At 46.3% G+C, this 20155-nt stretch overlaps 1 protein-coding gene across 3 annotated transcripts in view; it reads right to left on the reverse strand.

The window, feature by feature from the left end:
- LOC130203137 (C-terminal-binding protein 2) overlaps positions 1 to 20155 on the reverse strand; it is an 85904-nt gene that overhangs the window by 48834 nt on the left and 16915 nt on the right. The window lies entirely within an intron of this gene.

The raw sequence follows: 20155 nt of genomic DNA on the forward strand, positions 1-20155 counted from the left end.
GGTGACGCGTGCTGCACCTGAAGGTTGACAGATTGTCGTGTAATGACGCGTTCAGGCCAATAGAGGGTAGTTAAAATCTACTCGGAGAGGAGCACACCATCCCACTTACATTCATAAACCATGTAGTGTTGATTCATTACATCCATATCTCTCCTCTGGGCTCACACAAATAAATGTGCTCATGCCGAGGCAAAACAATTACGTTTGTTTATGTGATTTACTTTAACCAGATTTGGCCTGACAACTATCGTACTTGCTATTTCAGATGACATCAGTTGTGCAGACATTTGAGCAGGCTGGAAATGTTTCTCGACGAAGCCTAACATTCTGTATCAGCAGGCAAATCTACGTACAAACACATGTTTGTGAGACCAAAATCAAAGAGCAATGCTGTTTTTTCTGGCAGTGTATAAAGAGCAGTGAGGATCAGCATTTTAGCGAATTAAGAGTAAAACGATTGCAACAAAACGAGATTAAATGTTGCACTGAAAAACTCAAACGCCACATCTTTCTCATCCAGAAGCGCCTCTCCACTCAGAAAGTACTGACACCATGGAAACCCCTCTTGTTTCTGCCAGAGAGCATCGGGGCAAAGACGTTACTTGATGGCTTCATTCCGCCATTTGCAGTCAGAAAGAAGAAGAAGGAAAAGGGGGATGGAAGGAAAACAAGAAGTTAAAGAGTTCAACAAAAAAACACCGTCCGCCATTATCTGTAAGGAATCAGGGAGCGGCTGTGGGGGGGTCAGCCCTCTCCCCAGTCGTCATTGTAATGTGTCAGAATTGGCTGCTGAGGTCTGGATCTCAGGGCTGCCGTCGGGGGGTTTGTTTAATGTGACATCATCCGGGCACGACGGCACATACACGGAGCATTGCACAGCGGCTCGAGGAAAAGACCGAAATCTTAGATAGCAACAAGACGATGTGTCGGTGTCGAGTCAAACCGCGAATGTATTTATTTTGGACTTTTTCACGCTGGCACTTTAAAGCACAATAAAGTGAAAAGCAACGCAACGATGTGGCCGCAAAGGCGTCGAAGGAGAGAACTGAAGCGAGCGCAGTTGTAAACAAAACGGCATTTTAGAGCTGTAAAGGCTCGTCGATGGACCGGTTAGTCCATCAACGGCTCATCAATGAATCGGTAAGTTACATGGGCGTGTGATGCATTTTCAATCTTTTCTCCAATAAATACTAAATTAATCAAGATAATAATTACCACAACTAATCCTCAGAGTAATCGTGCAGCCTCGCACCATTTCAAATGGTACAAAAAATGTCTTATGAGAAAATGAAAGGATTAATCACGTCTACAAAGGAGAAACATGCGTTATGGTAAACAGAACGACAGAGTACCTCTGAAGTACTTTTCAAGTTTCTGCCTTTTCTGAAGTCAGGAACGAGCAATTTGGACGTGAGGATGCTGCAGGATGGCGTGGTGTCTTTCCACCAAGGCAGTCCTCAGCTTCAGTACGTTAACAGGCTGCTGAGAGGCCTCACCCGCTTACTTCATTCACTTCAGTCCTTCTCTCTGTCCCTCCTCCTTCCTTTTCATGTGTCCATCTCTGCTGCCGCTGCTGCCTCCGAGGTCTCTCTCTCTCTCTCTCACACACAGACATCAATCATTGGGCCCTCTTCCAGGGCTGTCCACTCAGAACTGTGTGTGTGTGTGTGTGTGTGTGTCATAAAGAGCGAGAGTGACAGACGGAAAGGGAGCGCTCACAGATTCTCCACAGTTCCTCTCCCCTCTCCTCCGACCCCTCATTCTCTGTTGCGCTCGTTCCCTCAGCCAGCCCCAAGCAGGGAGCGGCCCCAAAACTAAAGAAGAAAAAAAACAGACTTTCTGAAACGCAAGCCAAGCATGACCCCCATGCTTTTATTGAAAACAAATATTAAAAAAACATGAAACCGGGCACCATTGCTCCATGATTCAAAGCTGAAACGGAGCCAGCGGTGCAGTCAGCAAAGGCCTGAAATGATATTTAGGGCGGGATTTTGCACTGACGAAAGGTCATATTCCTGAATCTTAATATTTAAGAGGCATTAAAAGTCAGATGATGGATAGAACTCCCTCCCTGCCTGCGGGCCGCCAGCTCATTGAAAGAGAAACATTTGTGCGCGAGAGGCGGAGACATTAAATGCAGGAATCCATATCTTTGATGGCCGTCTCCGTCTCCCAAGGACGCTGTGAGCACAATCACAGTCCACCAACTCTGCTCAATGTCAGCGACACACGGAGATCACTGGCGGAGTCCGGGCTGCAGGGCGGGGGAGGGGTAGGGGTTTAATAAGCAGTCCGGTGACGGGAACGTGTCGGCAAACGCACCGACACGTTAGTCATCTACGAAAGGAAGAGTTCAACGGGATTACAGACGGGACAAGACAAGAAATTGGGAGGAAGCCGAGTTGTGGTGGAGGTTATTTCTCAAAAGGTTAATTCAAAAGAAAAATTAAGTGGGAATGTTCTGTTAATTGGAAATTCCCCCAACTAACTACTTCTACGATAGGTTAATCATTTGTCCTTTTTTTCCTCTTTGCTTTATGTATAAAAATAAACCTTGAACATTGTTTGGAACTCGTGTTCCAACAAAAGAAGCTCCTCCAAGACGCCACGTTGGACTCTGTGAACTTGTGGCGGAAAATAATCATGCTTTGCGCTCCTAAATTCAGTCTCCGCCCAACATTATGACTTTAAGCTACGAGAGAATGCCAAAGACAAAATGAATAAATTTGCGCCGGCGTCGCCTTGTAACGCGACGAAATTTAATGACGACACCGCCGCCGTTGCGATCCGTCTTCCCATTGAGAGACGAACACCAACAGAATTTTCTCCGATGTGATTAATTGACTTTGCCGGAATAAGAAAATAATTTGGTTTGGTAAACAGATACCGCCCCTGACAGACTCATTAGAAAGGGGTGATTACTTACTTTACTAGACACAGAGTGTGTGTGTGTGTGTGTGTGTGTGTTTAAAGTCCTAAAAACAGAGCAGAGAAGCAGTTTCCTTTCGGATGGAAATATGTGTGGACAGGAGGGTGAGTGTTTAAAAGCCAAACTGGAGACAGACAGAGCATCAATGGATGAGTTTGAGAGATTGAATAATTAAAAAGGTCAGGCTACCTGCCTGCTGTGTGTCCACACACACACACACACACACACTTCTGAGCGAGGCGCGATGCACACTGGGGCAAAGACTGAAGAGACGAGTCATTCGGGGGAATGATCATCTTCCCTGGAACACAGTGTAGTTTGTGAACTAATTGGGTGAATCCATAATTAATTTGCTGACATTAAGCCTTGGGGTCTTCTCCACAAAGACTCTCAGACTTTCCAAGGATGTGATGAAGTGCCGGTGAAGCCTTCGGGCTGACCGCTGACGGGGAGACTCTTGTTTTCCGATGCTGCCGGTTCTGACATTTAGGGGAGATATCTGACCGCAATCCTTTCCCACACATGCCAGTTAACTCCCGATACCGCGGGGGTTAGTTTAATGTGGGCCGACATGCTCTCGATGAAACATTTAAGTGACGGATAAATCCAGAAAATCCATACTCGACGTGTTTTCAATTCACATCCAAATTATTTCGCACCCGGTTGTTCTACTATCCTCGGGGAAGAAATCACATCGACGCTGAGAGACATCAGGAGATTTAACAGACGTGTTCTGGTGCCGATGAGACATTTAGGGCTTTTTGACTTAAGGAAGCAGAGCGACGGCGTGCGCAGACATTTGCAGCTGAAGCGCACTGCAAAACTGCAGGTTCAGCATCACAGAAACAACAGACAATTATGTTCAAGGGTTAGACACTGAGCAATTTAGTTCTGTCTTTCTTAAATAGGAACAGCCAATTTGGAGACGCAAATGTCTGCAGACAGAGTTAACATGCAATTGGAACGTGCAATCTCACTTTTAAATACTGAATGAGTTTCCTTTGATTCACGGCGTTCACCTGAAACCAGGGAGGCTGTTTTGATCCCATAAGGTTCGTCTTTGAAACAGCAAACCAGTTTTTTGTGCGTATCCATTGTGCGTTTTTCTTTTCTCATGAGCTCCTGCACTCACTTGACTGAAACAATGAATGAATCTGGCACATATATCCCATAATTATTTATCACGATGTGTAATCTGATGCAGATCCACATTCCCTTTCATAAAAAAACTAATGTTGAGGGTTGTTGAGGCTTGGCACAGCCGGGTATGCACTCCGAGTCCATTTTCAACATTTGCCTACTAATTATGATTTTAAAAATCTTCAACAGCTGCTGCGATTTTTTAACATTACACTTAAATAATACGACCAAAAGCTCTAAAAGATTATAATGGCGTAGGATTAGATGGAAATAGTCTTTTGATTTAGATCTGTTTGAATTGCGTGATGTAACCATAAATCCTTGTACTGTAGAACAATCTTTTACGGCCCATCCAACCACATGTTCTGTGTGCGGCGAAAATACAGAAACCACACTGACACTGCAGGGATTTAATCAATCACCAGATGGAATGAACTCCAACAATATTTGGACAGCATTTCATCTTTCTGGGAAAAGAGTGTTTTGACTCATTGTGCCGAGTGATGAAATGTTTTTACTTCAAGTTCAGACAGTTTGAGGCTGGGTATTTGAATCTGTATCGGATGGACAGTTCGAAAAGATGAAGATTATCCACCTGGTTATTTTTAGTAAGCTGACAAATTATATATCTCATTCAAGGAAAGCTTTAGATGAAATCATTCAATGAGTTGAAGGCTCTGAAGGCAGTATTTATCTTTCCCAGCTGAAGCTACAACCTCTTTGAGATGTCGATGCAATGTCTCAATGAGAGTTCTGTGGTGATCCTCGCCAACACAAAGCACTTGCTTGAAGACAGTGAGATAACTTCAGCAGTTACTTCTCCTGACTTAATTTCCCAGTGGAGTTCAGCAGGGAAATGGTGAGCAGGAGAGACAACTGTTACAAGTTATCTGACAGCGTGCAGCAGGAAGAACGTACTGCAACATCCAATCCTCTTACAGCTGATTCCTATCAAAAGTCAGAGCTCTGCCAGTCTCTTCCGAGACTCAGAAATAAAAAAGCAAGTCAAACTTCTGACACTTAACACTTTCACCCTCCGAGGCATACTTCTCGAAAAAAAACATCTCAATCCTCCAAATGCCCTTTAGAAATAACAAACATGGGTTGTTCATACTATCCATTATCATCCCCTGGTTATTTTCTTCGAAAAGGCCCCGGTTTTCTTTCCGCTGGAGCCCCACTTGAACAATGAGGGCCATTTTCCCCTTTGAAATGCTGGAGTTCCTCCAGAGGTAAATCTGTCAACGCCAGGCCAAAACAGAGAGAGAGAAAACAGGAAGGTGTGGACACCCTTCAGCAAAAGCAAGGCTCTACTATTAATACCAGATCCTCAGCACCTCCTCAGACAGGGGAGAGTGTGATTTCCATCAACAAGGCCTGTGACAGCGTAGGCAGGTGACAGCTTGACACTATTATATTTAGCCCGGTAAGCGTGCCAAACTGAATGAAATTAGTTGCAGAAACTAGTGGAATCGTTAAGGGGAGATCCAAACAAGGCTGCCCTTGAAAGTCCAAGTTTCTGTAGCCCACCCTGTGCTATTTACATCCGATCAATAAACTCTTGTTCTCTCAAAGTTCCAGAGGCTGAGGTTATCGGTGGAAGCCGCAGCCGCAGCTGAAAACACTTCCCGGTACAGGAAAACGTCTGCAGCGTGCCAACCCGGTGAGCAGAGGGGAGGCGTGGCCTCGCCTTTTTTTTTTTTTGAGAGGGCGCGGTAAGAGAGCCGCGCTCGCCACCGGCTTGGTGTCAGCGAGAGGCCAGGCGCCGGATCAGACCGAGTCCAGCCGGCTCAGCCCAGCTCCCTCCGGGTCCTTCCAGGAAGAGCCAGCATGATTCAAAGCTTCCTGGTCCAGGAGAATGAGGTGCTTCCACTCCCCACAGAATGTGCCCACAAACACACACACACACACACACACACACACACACAGCCCCGTCCCAGTGGACGGTGACGCAGCCAACTCCATGCTGTACTTGGGCTTACATTGGGAGGAGGCCAATTTAAACAATGTGTTGATAAAATCCAGAGCAGAGTGGTGAGAGCAACACAGAGGAAGAGCATGAGGTCCGTGTTGCACCACGAAAGGACGGCGTGGCAACACAGGCAGGAACATTTACATGTGATCATCTTGGCTCGTCTCATTTGCGTAGTTTTTGCCATCGACAACAACAACATTTGAATCACAAAGTGAATCGCAGAGGTCTAGAAACAACTTTGACGGAAATGAAAATCGAGTCAGGAGGCAAAAATCACTGGCAACCAGATAATCAGTTTCAAACAAACCCTCAGGTTACAATTTGAAAAGAAAAAAAGAAAGAAAGCGATCACAGTTTACAGGCCGCTGTCCTGGTTCCACTTTCACCTGCCGTACAGTTGTGGCCGCACAGGGTGGAACGACGCAGGACCGGCTTAGTGCCATCGGACTTGTGTTGTCAATGTTTCCAGATCCAAGCAATTTGATGAGTATTATTTTGATCATAGCCAATAAATGATGGCTGGAAAGTACAAAAAAAGCAGGGGAAAAAGCAGAATTTTTCTTTAAATGCAGCATCCGGTGTGTGTGTTTTACCCCCTGAGCACAGTTTGAAAGGCTATATTTTGAAGCGCTGCAGCCAATAACTGAAGTTACTGGAGAGCTTTTTCTCAGAGCCCCCTCTGATGGGCTCTCAACACAAGGCTGGCCTCTCTCTCTCTCTACCACATCCTATCATCTCAGGCTCCACTAATGCGCCATGCTTCCCGGGAGTAGGACTGACACACGGTCACACACACACACACACACACACATGTACATATATGTGCACACAGCTCAGTCAATTAGTCCTGGCCCAACCTTGCAGCTGAGAGATAAATGCTGTGGAGTCTCAGCAGGCTTTTGTGCGAAGCTGTGCTCCTTGTCCGCCGTATGTAGAACAGCTCTCTGGAGGAATGCTAGCCCCTCCACCACGAGGAGACGTGGCAAGCGCGAGGCTGAGGAGGGGCTCCAAGTGCTCAGGATTATATTAAAATATGACCACAAGGACCCCCAACTCCCTAATCAGAGCCGGGTTGAGAAGCAAAAGGAGGAGGTGGGGACTTTCTGTTGGGGTGTAAAGCGTACAGAACACAATTTCAGATCATTCCACTTATGCCTCATTAACCATTTGTTTGTGCAGTCGAGCTGTAACCTGTCCACTTGAAAGAGATCCAATACCAGCTGGGTGTTTCCAGGGGAGGGCTGGTTCTAGAAATGACTTTTAGTATGTATGAAAATTAGGCACGTCCACAGCAGCCTTTTCAGGTGTGTTTCTTCTCCTCAACACACCTGTATAGCCAAAAAATGGGTCCTTTGTATTCTCTGTGTTCTTTCAGTCAGCAAACACAAATGCGCCATCACAGCCAACTTCAGATGAAGAGTTATACTCTGTATCACTACCTGTATCAAATCACTTTTTTTTGTCTCTCGAAAAACAGAGTGGGGTTGTATCATAGTTTTCCAAAAGCTAAATTTCCCAGAAAGAGGCTGGTGTTTTTAAACTTAACCTCAACAATATAAATGTCTGGGTGTGAAAAAAGCCAATTGAGTGCAGCCGGAAGGGAGAGAGAAATGTGGGTTCTCGTATCCAACGAGCTCAGCGTGGAAGGCTGGAGGAGGTCCGACCCGATCGCCTCACCTCCATCGGTGTCGTGAATCAAGTGGGTAAGCTGCATTATCTGCAACAACATGACATCCTTTTAACACCTGACACACCCCGGGAACAAGCGTCTACCCCCACTGCGTCCTGTTGATATATTATACAAGGCTCACACTGCTCACTAACTTTTCACGAGCCGCCGATCTCTCTCTCTCTCTCACACACACACACTCACACAGGATTAAGTGCGGAATAAAAATGCTGATGGGCAACAAAAGGAGGAAAAACAGCTATTCATCACCCTGGCACAGGATCAAACTCACACACTTCTAAAATGCCTGCCTTGAGTTATTGTGCTGCGCTGCTGTGGCGGCAGCTCCACAGATAATGCTGCCCGACCTGAATTGATTAGAGCAGAGGCACATCTGCTCTTTCCTAAAATGGAGTGCTTTCCCTGCAACTCCTCAACGCTGAAGTGGGAGAAATCTGTGAATATGCATTTGAGAACTCGACGACAGATGTTCTTTCCCTTCTTTCAGAGTGTTTGTTGTTGTTGTTGTTTTTGTCGTTGAGATAATCAAGCGTGCAGCCGGGGTAATTTTCGCGAACAAATGTGGCCGCTGCTTTTTCTGCTGATGCTGCATTTCTCTGGGAGAACCTGGGGGAAACTAATAGGGGGCATCTTTGTGAAACTCAAATCACTTTTTACACCATTAGCTCTCCATGCTGCTCTTTCACCGTGAGCTCGGGCACACGCATTACGTATTTCGGAACATATTCATGCAATAACTGGAGTCATCTATCGAAACGGGCGAGGCATATGTCTAGAACAGCCTTGCCGTAGAAACTCCAAGTCACTCGACTGGATGGAGGAACACCATTCATCTTCACTCATCAAACTCAAGAAGGGCCGCCAGACACGCCCCGACCGGAGATGGAACCCGGACCCGTCTCGCTGGGAGGTGACGGTGCTTGCCACTACACCACCGTGCAGCCATTTGTGTTCCCCTACTAATTCATCGAGGTGTTTTACGATTACTTTCCATGTGCTTGTCGAATGCTTCTCCGTTGGACTGGAATACAATAGGGCTGCAACTGATGGTGATTTTCATTGACAGTTTATTCAGAAAATTTGTCATTTAATCAGTGTCAAGAATAGTCTCAAATTACTATTAAGAGTTTGGTCCAACCAACGGTCCACAAACCAAAGATATTCAATGTGTAATTAAATCAAACAAAGATAATCATTTGAGAAGCTCTCGTCAGTCATATTGGCTCGATACGTGACGAATAATTAATTAGTTATCAATCGGTTAATCAACTCGTCGTTTCAGCACTACGATGCACTGAATGGAAGCTCTGCAATCTTTGCTCTACAAGCTGCCAACTGTTACAGTTTGGCGTCGCCTCTCACGGACAAATCAAAGCACCATTTTACCAACAATCTGAACATCAAAGGAGGATAATAAAAAAACATTAATATGAATCTAATGTCATCAGTTTTATCTCCAAAACTGCTTTAAGTGTAATACCACTGCTCTGCTCGATAGGCCGTTTAAATGCATGGAGTCCGTGGTCTCGTGTGAATAGGGTACATAAAGTAGGTGTGTGTGTGTGTGTGTGTTTGTGCAGAAGCCGTTGAATGGAAACTCCCCCCAGGCCCTGACAGTACAGAGCCCCACACAACGGGGGAGGAAATGCCATGAAATGGATGAATCATGGGATTGTATCCACAGAGGAGACACTGACCGCCTCAGGGTTTGGGTCACTTGTGTTGTCTGAGCAGCGGCGACTGACACAAACGTCACACACACACACACACACGTGCAGAAAACAACATTTTTACAGTTTCTGTAGAATCAGACATCCTCCCCCCCCCCACCCCCAGCTCCCGCCCCCCTCCTCAATCGGGGCATGAGAATCGGCGGTGGGTCACGGGGGTCGCTGCGCCTTTTAAAGAAGAGAAAGGCCCCCGTCACAGCGCTGCGTTTCTCTCCTGCCGGCCACAAAATGTCTCCCGACACAAAGCCCTTGCACTCGTATTGCCGCACTCCCACAGCATCGCCAACAAATGTGACCTCCTTTTTTCCCTCCCACTGCTAAAAGAAGAAAGAAAGAAAAATGTACTCACCTCTACCTTGCCAACTGAAATGTAATAAATGAAAACTGTGTGTTCTGCCACTCTGCCAGAACACAAACACAAGTAATACCTTTTTGTTCCTTCTTTTTTTCTCTAACTTCTGCTTGAGATAGTTTCCATCTTACAGTTAAGGTGACGGCTTCAACTTTAGACTTGTTGTGTTCACGGCCTGGGGGGAAATGCTTTTCACTGTTTATCTTTGGCTGGCCTGAGCCAAGGTCTCTGAAACACTGCAGAAAGCCGACGCTGCCACTTCTCAAACCGCCTGGAAAAGAGAAAGGAGTGCAGAGTGGCGTCATGTCTTTGAACGGCAAGTTAAAAATGTTGCCGTACCAGATAGAGGTTAATTAGTCCTTTCTGCTTGAGCTACACTCGGAATTCCAGATGACTTGATTTAATTGTCTGAGCCAAACGTCTGTATACACTTTTAATCAAATGATCTCAGATGACTTCTTCATTTTTCGGTTCATCATTTTAATCATTTATCAAGGAAAAAATGCCAAACATTCCTTGGTTTTCTTTAAATATCTTTAGATGTTGCGGTTGGTCGGACAAAATGTGCAAGTTTAAGACATCCCCTTGCTGTCTACAACACGTTTGACATTTATAGACTGAACAATTCATTTGGAAATAACGAACAGATGAATCAATTTGGAAAATAAGGGTTGATTGCAGCCCTACATCTTCAGTCACACTATGTGGTAGAGTATGCTAACAGAACTAATAATGTCTTCTGAGGAGTGACCCCATCCATCTGCTCCCAAAAGCATATAACAATCCCAGAACACACACACACACACACCACACACAGAGGTCTGCACGGATTAAATGAAGTGCCTGGTGAGCAGGGCCCCATTACCCTGCACAAGCCACTTCGCTGGTTGCTTTACAAGCCAGCGTTTCCCCCCCAATTGTAAAAGCACAAGGCGTAAGTCAGAGGTCATCGGGGCCGTTGGTGGGGGTCGGCCCCTTGCGGGGATGACCTTAGCGAACTTGGGGATGTGGGGGAGGAGGGCAGGACGTGCCCGAAAGGCCACGAGGTCAGGGTCCAGTTTAGGGGCAAAAGATGAGGACTCGTGTGTCGCTGCGGCTGTTGGAGTGGGAACAACCGAGTGAGAGTGTTTTGTTTTTTATATTCGAGAGAAGGCGAAACCTGATGCTGCGCGAAATACTGCTGGGAGTGGACATTCTTTTAGCCAAATTAACTTCCATAGTAATGGGCAAAAAATCAGGAGGGAGGGTGGAGGAGTTGGGGGTGGGGACAGTGTGTAGAGTAGGTGACAGACAGACAGTGTGTGTGTGTGTGTGAAAGGAGGCTGCAATCTCTGCGCAGAAAATTAATAATTCCTCCCAGCGCTGAGTCTGCACGACTTTGAATGCATGAGACGCATGAATTATTGCGCGGAGAGGGCTGAATTAACTCCATATATCAAGTCGAGTCAAAATAGTTCAGGGGTGAGGGGCTGTGTGCTTCAGCTGACGAGGGGGAAGGGGACGGAGTAAATGTGTGTGCGTGGGGACGAAGAGGGGGAAATAAAGTAACTCCACATTACTATCGCCTCCCATTAAAGTTAACCACTCCTCCCCCCACAGAGCCATAAAGCTGTCGAACTGACCGTTGATTTATTCTGCCCTTGTCCAGACTCCTGTCCTAACTGTCGCATGCCTCCAATTAATTTATTTTTTGTTGCTCTCCGTCCCTTCCCTGTAAATGTAATGAGATTGCAGCGCCGAAAAAACTGCTGACTCCCATTAACGCACAATTCCTTAATAATACCGAAAGCTGGCCGCAAACGCGGGAACAAGACGCTCGCTCGGCCAATAATGGTGTTTTAAAAGTGCACAGCTTTGTCCGAGAGGTAATGAGTCTGATTCATCGCAGCAGTTTTCACATCTGACCGACTGAAGCTCAAAGCGGACACCTGGCTTAAGTGCACACCTCCTGTGTTGTATGCAAGACTCTCTTTGTGACATCTTCAGTACCATCGTCAGATTTGATCGCCGCTGCCTCCGCTCGTCCACCTACTCTTCGAACACTCCGCCGTGGTTTTGATGAAAGGAGTGAGCTGCGGCGAAGAGAAGAGGAAGTCCAGGAAAAGCACTTTCGGTATTCACGACAACAGCGAGCGCTCGAACCTGCGAACAAGACAATGGGCTAATTGAGTGACGATTTTACCGAGCCCAATCGTAATCTTCAAAAGCAACCAGGAGACAGAGAGATGCCGACTGTAACGGGTGGGCTGCAGGTGCACAGCGGGAGGTATTAAACCGACTGTTTTGGTCCAAGCGGAGCGCAGCTGGCAGGCGTTGGCGTGGAGGGACTTTATATGACCCTATAAACCATCTGAGACAATTCACCCGCACCGTCTTCTGCGGGCAGCAAACAGCTGAAACGATTCAATTACTGATGAAACTCGGCATCGAGAGCCCTCGGCGACCGGCGAGGCTCGACTCGTCGTTCTTCGCGCCGCCTCCCCGAGCAGAAAGCACAGCGGCCGATGTTCTCAAGCCGCTGCCGCACAATGAAAAGGAAGCTCGGCCAGTCGCAGACAAAGCCCAACACGTGAGCGTAACACCCGGAGATCTGAAGATTGGGATGTTGTCATGGGCGACAGCAAACTTTCATCGGGAGGAAAGGGGGGATCGAAGCAAGCCGCGGTGATTGACTGACATGTTTGGGACAATTAGAAGCTCGAGCAAGAGTGTTTCCTGCTAGTTGTGTGTGTCTTTTGTTTGTGTACTTGGAGAAGATTCATTAGGCCCCTGCATGGAGGATTTGAGGTCTGCGGAGCAAGAGGGACCCGGTCCAAGTGAAGCATGTCAAATTAGGAGGGGAAAAAATCAAACCGCTGCTACTGGGACTCATTAGAACCTCAACAAACACGGAATTTTATTTTGCGTGTGTGCGTCTGCCTCCGTGTGTGTGTGTGTACTAATAAAAGCAGAGTCGCGCTGGTCTGTGTGGTTTTAAGTTATTTTCATCGTAGCAGTTTGTTTTATGAGGCAACGAAGCTGAGAGACTCTCCAAACAACTTGAGTGAAAGTGAGGATCCAGTGGCCTCCTGGGAATTAAAGCCCTAAGCCGACGTGCCGACAGAGAAACCGACATGTTGCGAAATTATAAGTATCAGGTGGTTTAAGTAAAGCACCCGAGTTTCCCAGCTCACAGAAAGACAAAGACACCCAGTGCCATTGAAGCAAAGCGCCTCCATGTGCATCTGAGTTTTGGTGAAATGTCATAAATATTTCTAGATGAGACAATAAAAGTTATTTAAACATGGTAGTTTCGATGATTTTAACGCCATTGTTGTGGTTGCTGGCTCTTTTGCACAGCTATAATCAGAAGGTTGTGAAATAATGACATAAGATAATAAAATTATATTATCAGAGCAAATTCCAGCTTTGCTAATCATCGAAAAAAATCACATTTAATTGGATACATTTTCCGACTTAAAAATAAATAAATCTGTCACAATATTTGTACAGGATCATAAAAGAATGTCAAGAATAGAAATGCCCAAAAATGGACACATAGTTAGATAGACAGACTCAGATATGCAGGATTATAATTTGTGGGTCAATGTTGCCAGCGAGTCAAACTTGTGATTCAAGTCTAAAGAATATAATTCAGAATAATGGAGGATTTCAACCAAATGACGTACATAAAAAGTAATCAGTCTCACACACCGTCCTTGAGCTGCATTAACAGAGCGTTTTGTTTTCCCCGTCACGGCACAACGAGCACACAAGGTCGTCCTTTCAGCGTGCGCTCGGTTAATGGCTGCAAACGAACATGCATCTGTGCCTCATCCGTTCACCGTCAGCAAGGACATCGCATCCAGCCTGCCGCATGTTCAACATGAAGTCACAAGCCAGGGCAGCGAGTCACACGTTAGACCCGCAGATAAACTCCGAAGCTTAAGAACGGACAGAATATAGTCCATAAAGTGCAGCAGACCCCGGGAGATCGAATGCCGCTGCGACTCGTCGTTGAGCCCAGCTGTGAACGTAAAGAGGAACAAATGGCTGCAAGGAGGAGAATTTAAGAAATATGCAGAGGAGAGCTTTCTCGCTCTGCCGGCAACACGCTCTTTACGGGGGCCGCCGAGCATGGTGGAGCCTGTAATATATGGGATTTACATCCAGCAGTACTTCACCCTCCTACAATGGGAAAGGAAGAAGTCCAATTTGTTCTTGGAGTGGGGAAGAGGCGCCTGCCGCCCCGCTGATCTCCGGGGTCAAAGGGAAGCTAATCTGTCCCCAGGCGTATCCACGGCGAGGCCTTCAAACAGCTCACTTTGCCACTAAGCCGCTCCCAGCACCTCAGCTATCACCCAGAAGCTTAACTGTCTGGACTCCCTCTGCATCTCTACCTGTGATGTCTCCCCTCAACAGGCATGGAGGTGTGGCGTTTCCTGTCTCCGTCTCTCTCACTTCCCCCTCCCTCCCTCACGTCCCCCGCTCTCCCATTCCTCAGATCATTTCAAAGGGCCCCCGGAGATCAAAGCTGGCCCTTCTTTTAAAATGGACGGGAATGGGGGATATATTTAGAGAATATATTTATTTGATTTTTTTATTTGATTTATCAAAGGAAAACTTTACCCCACCCCTCCACTCCAGTTTCTGTCTTCCCACTTGTTCTTTTCACCCTGCTCGTCACACTCTCCTGAGGCCCGGCCTGCCACCTCTCCAGGCGTTTTTAACATGCAGAGAAAATAAGCCGGTCGTCGTCTTCAGGCGATGGATGGGCGGGAGAGGCCCGGGGGATATAGTTCAGAGACACAGGAACACTTGCGTCTGATTGATTAACCCCTCCTGCGCAGGGATATGAAGTGGTGCCTGAACGTGTGTACGTTAAAATGACAGACAGATGCCTCGTTAGACTCGGTTCAGGGGGTTTGGAGAGCTATGCTTAAAGGGTATGCCGTTACTGCTTAGCAGCAGAGCAAACAACAAATCCATCTTCTTGATCCGCTCATCGTCTGTGATGACAATGGGGAGCAGCGCGAACCATATTTATATATATATAATATATATCTGGAGTGATTACATACATAACACATCTCACATCCTGTGCTAAATCATGATTAATGTCAAATGCATTCTGTCTCTTGCTCATGTCACACACTCACAGAAACACACCTCTCAGCTGACTGGCCTCCAAACAGGAAGGGTGACCCTGTGAAAGGGCTCCGTCACACTCCCTGCACAGCAAATGGACTGAGGCTTGAGGCAGCTAATGGCATAATGAGCCTGGAGTGACATTTTTGGCCACAGGCTCGGCGAATGCCCTGGACAGAGGGTACACACACACACACACACACACACGATGCTGATGGTGTGTCCATAGTCTCCATCATTCTGACGGTATCCTAGTTACCCAGTAATGTGTGCAAGTGTGAGCTGCCTGCTAATGCCATCTCCAAAGCAGTATTTTTTCTTCATTAAGTTTTGTTCATTGTTGAGTATAAACAGTTTTCCTACTAAATTATATATTTTATTTAGCTAATTCTTCAAGCTAATTTCTCCCACTAAAACAAAACAACTCTTCTTTATTTTCTTGTCATGAAGGATGCCGCAATTCAGGTGTTTGTATTAAAGGAAAAATCATGTAGCTACAGCCAGTTAGCTTAGCTTAGCATTAAGACTAGAAACGGGTAGGAAACTTCACGGAAAAACACTAAGTCCAGCTCACGGCCAAGAAAACGTGTAACACACTCGTCTCCCTTAATTACCTTCAATTTGTACAAATTGAACAAACTATATATAACATAATTGCCAATATTCAGTAAACTGGGAGGCAGATTTTGTCACCTTCAGAATGACAAGTATCTCATCCATAAACTAAGCCAAGCTAACCACGGACTGTAGTCTTACATTTTGAAATACGTATGTGGAACAATTCGAGCAACGTGCTCTTCATGTTCCTTTTTTTCCTTCTTATTAGCATTATTTTATAATTTCGTGCCAAGAAAGTTACTTTGCCCATGACATCAAAATATATAAAACAAATACAACAACACACATACAAATACAGGATTACCATTATATCAACAGCAATGTGATTTCTTCCAGAGAATTGTGACACGAACCAGCGTTTCCCCTCTGCTTTACAGATTTCATAGTTTACTTTCCAGGACACACTTCACTGTTGTGGTTCACTCTTGCGGGGGCAGGCAGCCATTTTAAAAAAAGCAAGAAGAAAGAAAAAAAAAGCTCTTAAAACCCACAGTACGCCCTCTGCTCAGCACCAAAAAGCAGACAGTTAGTTACTAGCTGGTGACAGTGGAACATTTAACACCTCGACAGAAAGAACGAAAACAGAGCTGAAAAAAAGATTGAACAGTCTTTTGCATTCACCAGATGAACCAAATATTATTCCAAATGCATACGTGTGTTGCTTCGTAAGTGCTGGGTGTGTGAATAGGCAAGAGTGTGAGAACAAGTTCCTCAGTAAAACTTAAAAGCAGATCATATGTCAATGTGTGATGTCGACTCTGCTCGGGCCTTTTAAATCTCAAACCCAAAACGGAGCGCCTGAGATCACGGCTGGCATCATCCGGCTACCTGACGTCTGACAGCATGTCGGCTCTGAAGTAATCACTCTGCAGCGAGGGTGTTGCACTCTCACGTCCATCCTTGGCAGTAACTGAGAGTGCAGTAGAATTCCAAGGCTGGAACGTTTGACAGCCTCCCTACATGTCGAGCGTAATGCATTCTGTGTTTTAGTTAGAGATGAGCAGGGAGAGCGTATTGTTTAGCTCACGTCTCAGAGCCCCTGCAGCCTGTGAAAACTGCCCTGATGTGGGCTAAAGGTTCTCCTTTCACTTTCTGACCTACGTGTGTGTGTGTGTGCCTCGCACTGGTGTGGATATGAGCTCTGTGAGAGTGAATGGGCGCTGGGTGGTCCTGGCGGATTCATCGTCGGCGTCGGCTGTGAGCCAATACCGGCCTGATTCACCTGGGACGATCTCACATCTTTTGGAGCTTTGGGAGGCCTGGTCTGACTGTCGAGGGGATACATGAGAACTGGACCCCACACAGGGAAGAGAGAGAGAGGGAGAGGGGGAGAAATTAAACACAAAGAGACAAGCGGGAAGAGCCCCGATGAGCCGTAGAGTCGAGTCGGTCAGGCAGAAGTGGGCCAAGCTGGTGTTGCACTCAGGAGATGACACACATACAGACGACTCCAATGACTGGAGACAAGCCTTGCAGTCTCTCTTTTGCACACACACACACACACACACACTCCCCTGGGTCCTGGTTCTCCAGTGCTGCATGCTGATGTTGTGAAAAATACAGCTCAAACATCAAGCTGACTAAACAAGAAGAAGACGGCTCAATGTGGGCGGGATGAGAGGAGGTGGGGCATGAGGGCGACTCGGGGAAATAACATGTCCTTACCTGACGAAGCTCCACTTTTGGTCCACCTCAAGTTCAAAGGGGTAAAGTAAACGCGTGAAAGCTGCTGCTCTCCATCAGCATGTGCAAAGAGATCTGAATCATCAATTTTGTTGTTTTTCCCCCCAATTCTTTGTTGTCTTTAAAATGGCACGAAATAGTGACAACTGTCCATGTAATAACTAAGCCTAGAGGGTCATCTTCAAATACCTTTCTTTGACCAAGAGTTTAAAAAACCCAAAATATTCAATACATAATTCAATTCATACACAGAAAAGCAGAAAATCAACCAAATGTTGGTTGATTTTTATTAATCGGGCAAAAATAAATAAGCCGAACTATTAATTATTAATTTCCTAGTCTTTACAACTTATCATTTCAGCATAGCAATTGAAATGGAGGGGCCTGCTGACATGTACATCCATGTGTAATTTCATCATGTTTGCAGGTTTGTTTCTCAGCCAGCTATTAAAGGCGGTATCGTGGTTGCTTAGTGCGGGTCACAGGAGCCAGACGAGAATGACCGCCTCTTCGCCACAGGTTAATGAAGCCTTCCACAGGGCTCCCGTTTTGGGCCTCCCCAGGTTAATTACGGAGCAACATACTGTCAGGCGGCCAAGTTGATTTCATGCAAAGCAGACAGGTTCCCAAACGTGCGCTGCAGTGGAAGCACGGCTGTTATATTCCACATGTCCGTGGAAGGAGCTGCCTCCGCTGCGCCGGTCACCCAGCCAGTGTCTCCAGCCAGAGCTCGTCTCTCTCCCTCCCTGCTCACTGTGAGAAACAAAAAGGCTGATCTGACCGATGTGTCACTATCCGCTCCCTTTGTTGGTGTCATTATCCTTACAGGAGGCCACCATGCTGACATTTGTTTCTCATGAACAGCGGTGCAAAGAAAAAAATCAGTTTCCCCACTTGTCAATATCGGAGGAGAAACAACAACAACCTCCGAGATAGACACCTGGAGGAACATCGGCGGATTAATTGCAGACGCTCTGGGATGCGGAAGTGGGATGAATCTCTTAGCGTGTCCGTGTCCAACTCACAAAGTCGGACACGGCAAAAAGTAAAGTCCGTAATCTGGAAAAACACACAGACTAAAAAAAAAATCAATGAAAATCAAATCAGTTAGATTTGCTAAACCATTCTCTGGTTTCATGAAAACTGATTGTACTTCTGCTACGGTAAGATAAACTCCATCTCCTTCATCTTAAATCCACTTCACACCCCCAAACACTTCAAAGCTGCTTCATGTTGGCCACAGCGGGATGCAAGAGAGGTTACACGATGTCTTGGAGTGACATTTGAAAAAGTAGCTTTTGAGTATCTAACACTCACCCCCTGTAAACATGACAGGTGGCTCTAAGAAGTCTGTAGCTTGCTCAAGGCGGTTACAGTGGACTCCTACGCCGAAAAAGCATCGAATCCTCCACAGATGAGTCTTGAACCGCTTCTGCAGCAGAATCCACCTCCCGTTTATCTCTATACTCAATACATTCGACACACTAATTTGCTCCAAAGAAAATGGTTCAATATTTTGCTTTCATTTCAATCTTTACACACTAGCCTCTCAAGCTCATGAGCAGTATAGTGCATTGGTTTGTGTCGGTTAGCGAGCCCGCCTCCTGCTCTCCCATCGGTCAGAAACGGACTGAAGAGTTTCTTTTAAACAAAATGGAACATGGTGTCCATCTTGGTTTGAAAATAAAGGCGGAGTAAAGAGTCCAGAGAGCAGCGCAACTACAGTGAAATAAAGAGGATGTGTGATTTTGAATGCGATACCACAACAACGGGGCCACATCGATGGCAGGAATCGTACAATGGCGAATCAGACGCTCCTCCCTCTGACCAATCCCTGGAGATCAACTCCTGGGTGGTACAGTACAGCCCGGGATCGGGGCTGCTTGGACTCCGACGGCACACATTCTGGGCCCCGAATGGAGCGGACTGATCACATTTCACAACGGGGCCAACGCAGCAGCAGAGCAGAATGAGGCAGAGCTGGTGGCCCGGGGCCCAGAGGCCCACTCCAACGAGTTGGCAGCCTGGAGAGCAGGGAGGAACCGTCACTGCACATCAACCTCGTTCAGACGGAGAGGCGAGTCTCTAGTATCGAGAAGAGAAATGGCTTTCTGGACACACGGAGGTCTCAACGACAGCCGTGCGCCATTATAATTCCGCTTAGAACATGACCGACAAGTGAGAATTGGCATCGGGGGTGCAATAAAGTGGGTGTGGGGGGGGGAGCAGAATCCTAGTTCTGCCACGATGACGGAACTAGTGTTCTGCTCTCCCCCCCCCCCCCCAGAATTCAATCTGCAGGAAGTGGGCAGGACTGAAAGTTACAAATTTAAGGAGGGAGAATGTCTGGTGATGAATGTGGTTTTCCTTGTTGTTGTTTTTTTAATCCTCTTTAGCGATGCGCTGCGAGGGGAAAGTAAAATGAACGAAAACACATTTTAGAGACTGATTTGACAGAAGAAGAATCTCCTGAACAACTCAAACGGCTCATAACTACAATACTGGTTTATTAATCCCATTTTTCACAAGACAAGGGCATTGCAGAGCTCCTTAGAAGGTGGAACAAGATGCCCAGTCAACATCTCTCTGATTATTCATGTAACATAGTGCATTCTGGACTTTGATCTTTAATGTGATAACATTCACCTCAGAGTGCCAACTAGTCAGACCACATTGTGACTTTTACAGAAAGCCTCTGGAACTTCGATGAAAATGAGGACGAAATGCAAGCTCATGTAAAAACAGTGCATATCTAAAAGGAACACAAAGAAAATAAAAAAATAACAAACCGATGCCTGCATGGACTCCGACAAGTACATGTAGAGCACCCAAACAAAACGAACTTTAAAAAACCCTCATGTTTCCCCTCTTTGCAATTCAGACCAAAGTAATAAAACAGCGCTCCCCGGCT

This window comes from Pseudoliparis swirei, chromosome 13 (assembly GCF_029220125.1).
Source record: "Pseudoliparis swirei isolate HS2019 ecotype Mariana Trench chromosome 13, NWPU_hadal_v1, whole genome shotgun sequence".
Lineage (NCBI taxonomy): Eukaryota > Metazoa > Chordata > Actinopteri > Perciformes > Liparidae > Pseudoliparis > Pseudoliparis swirei.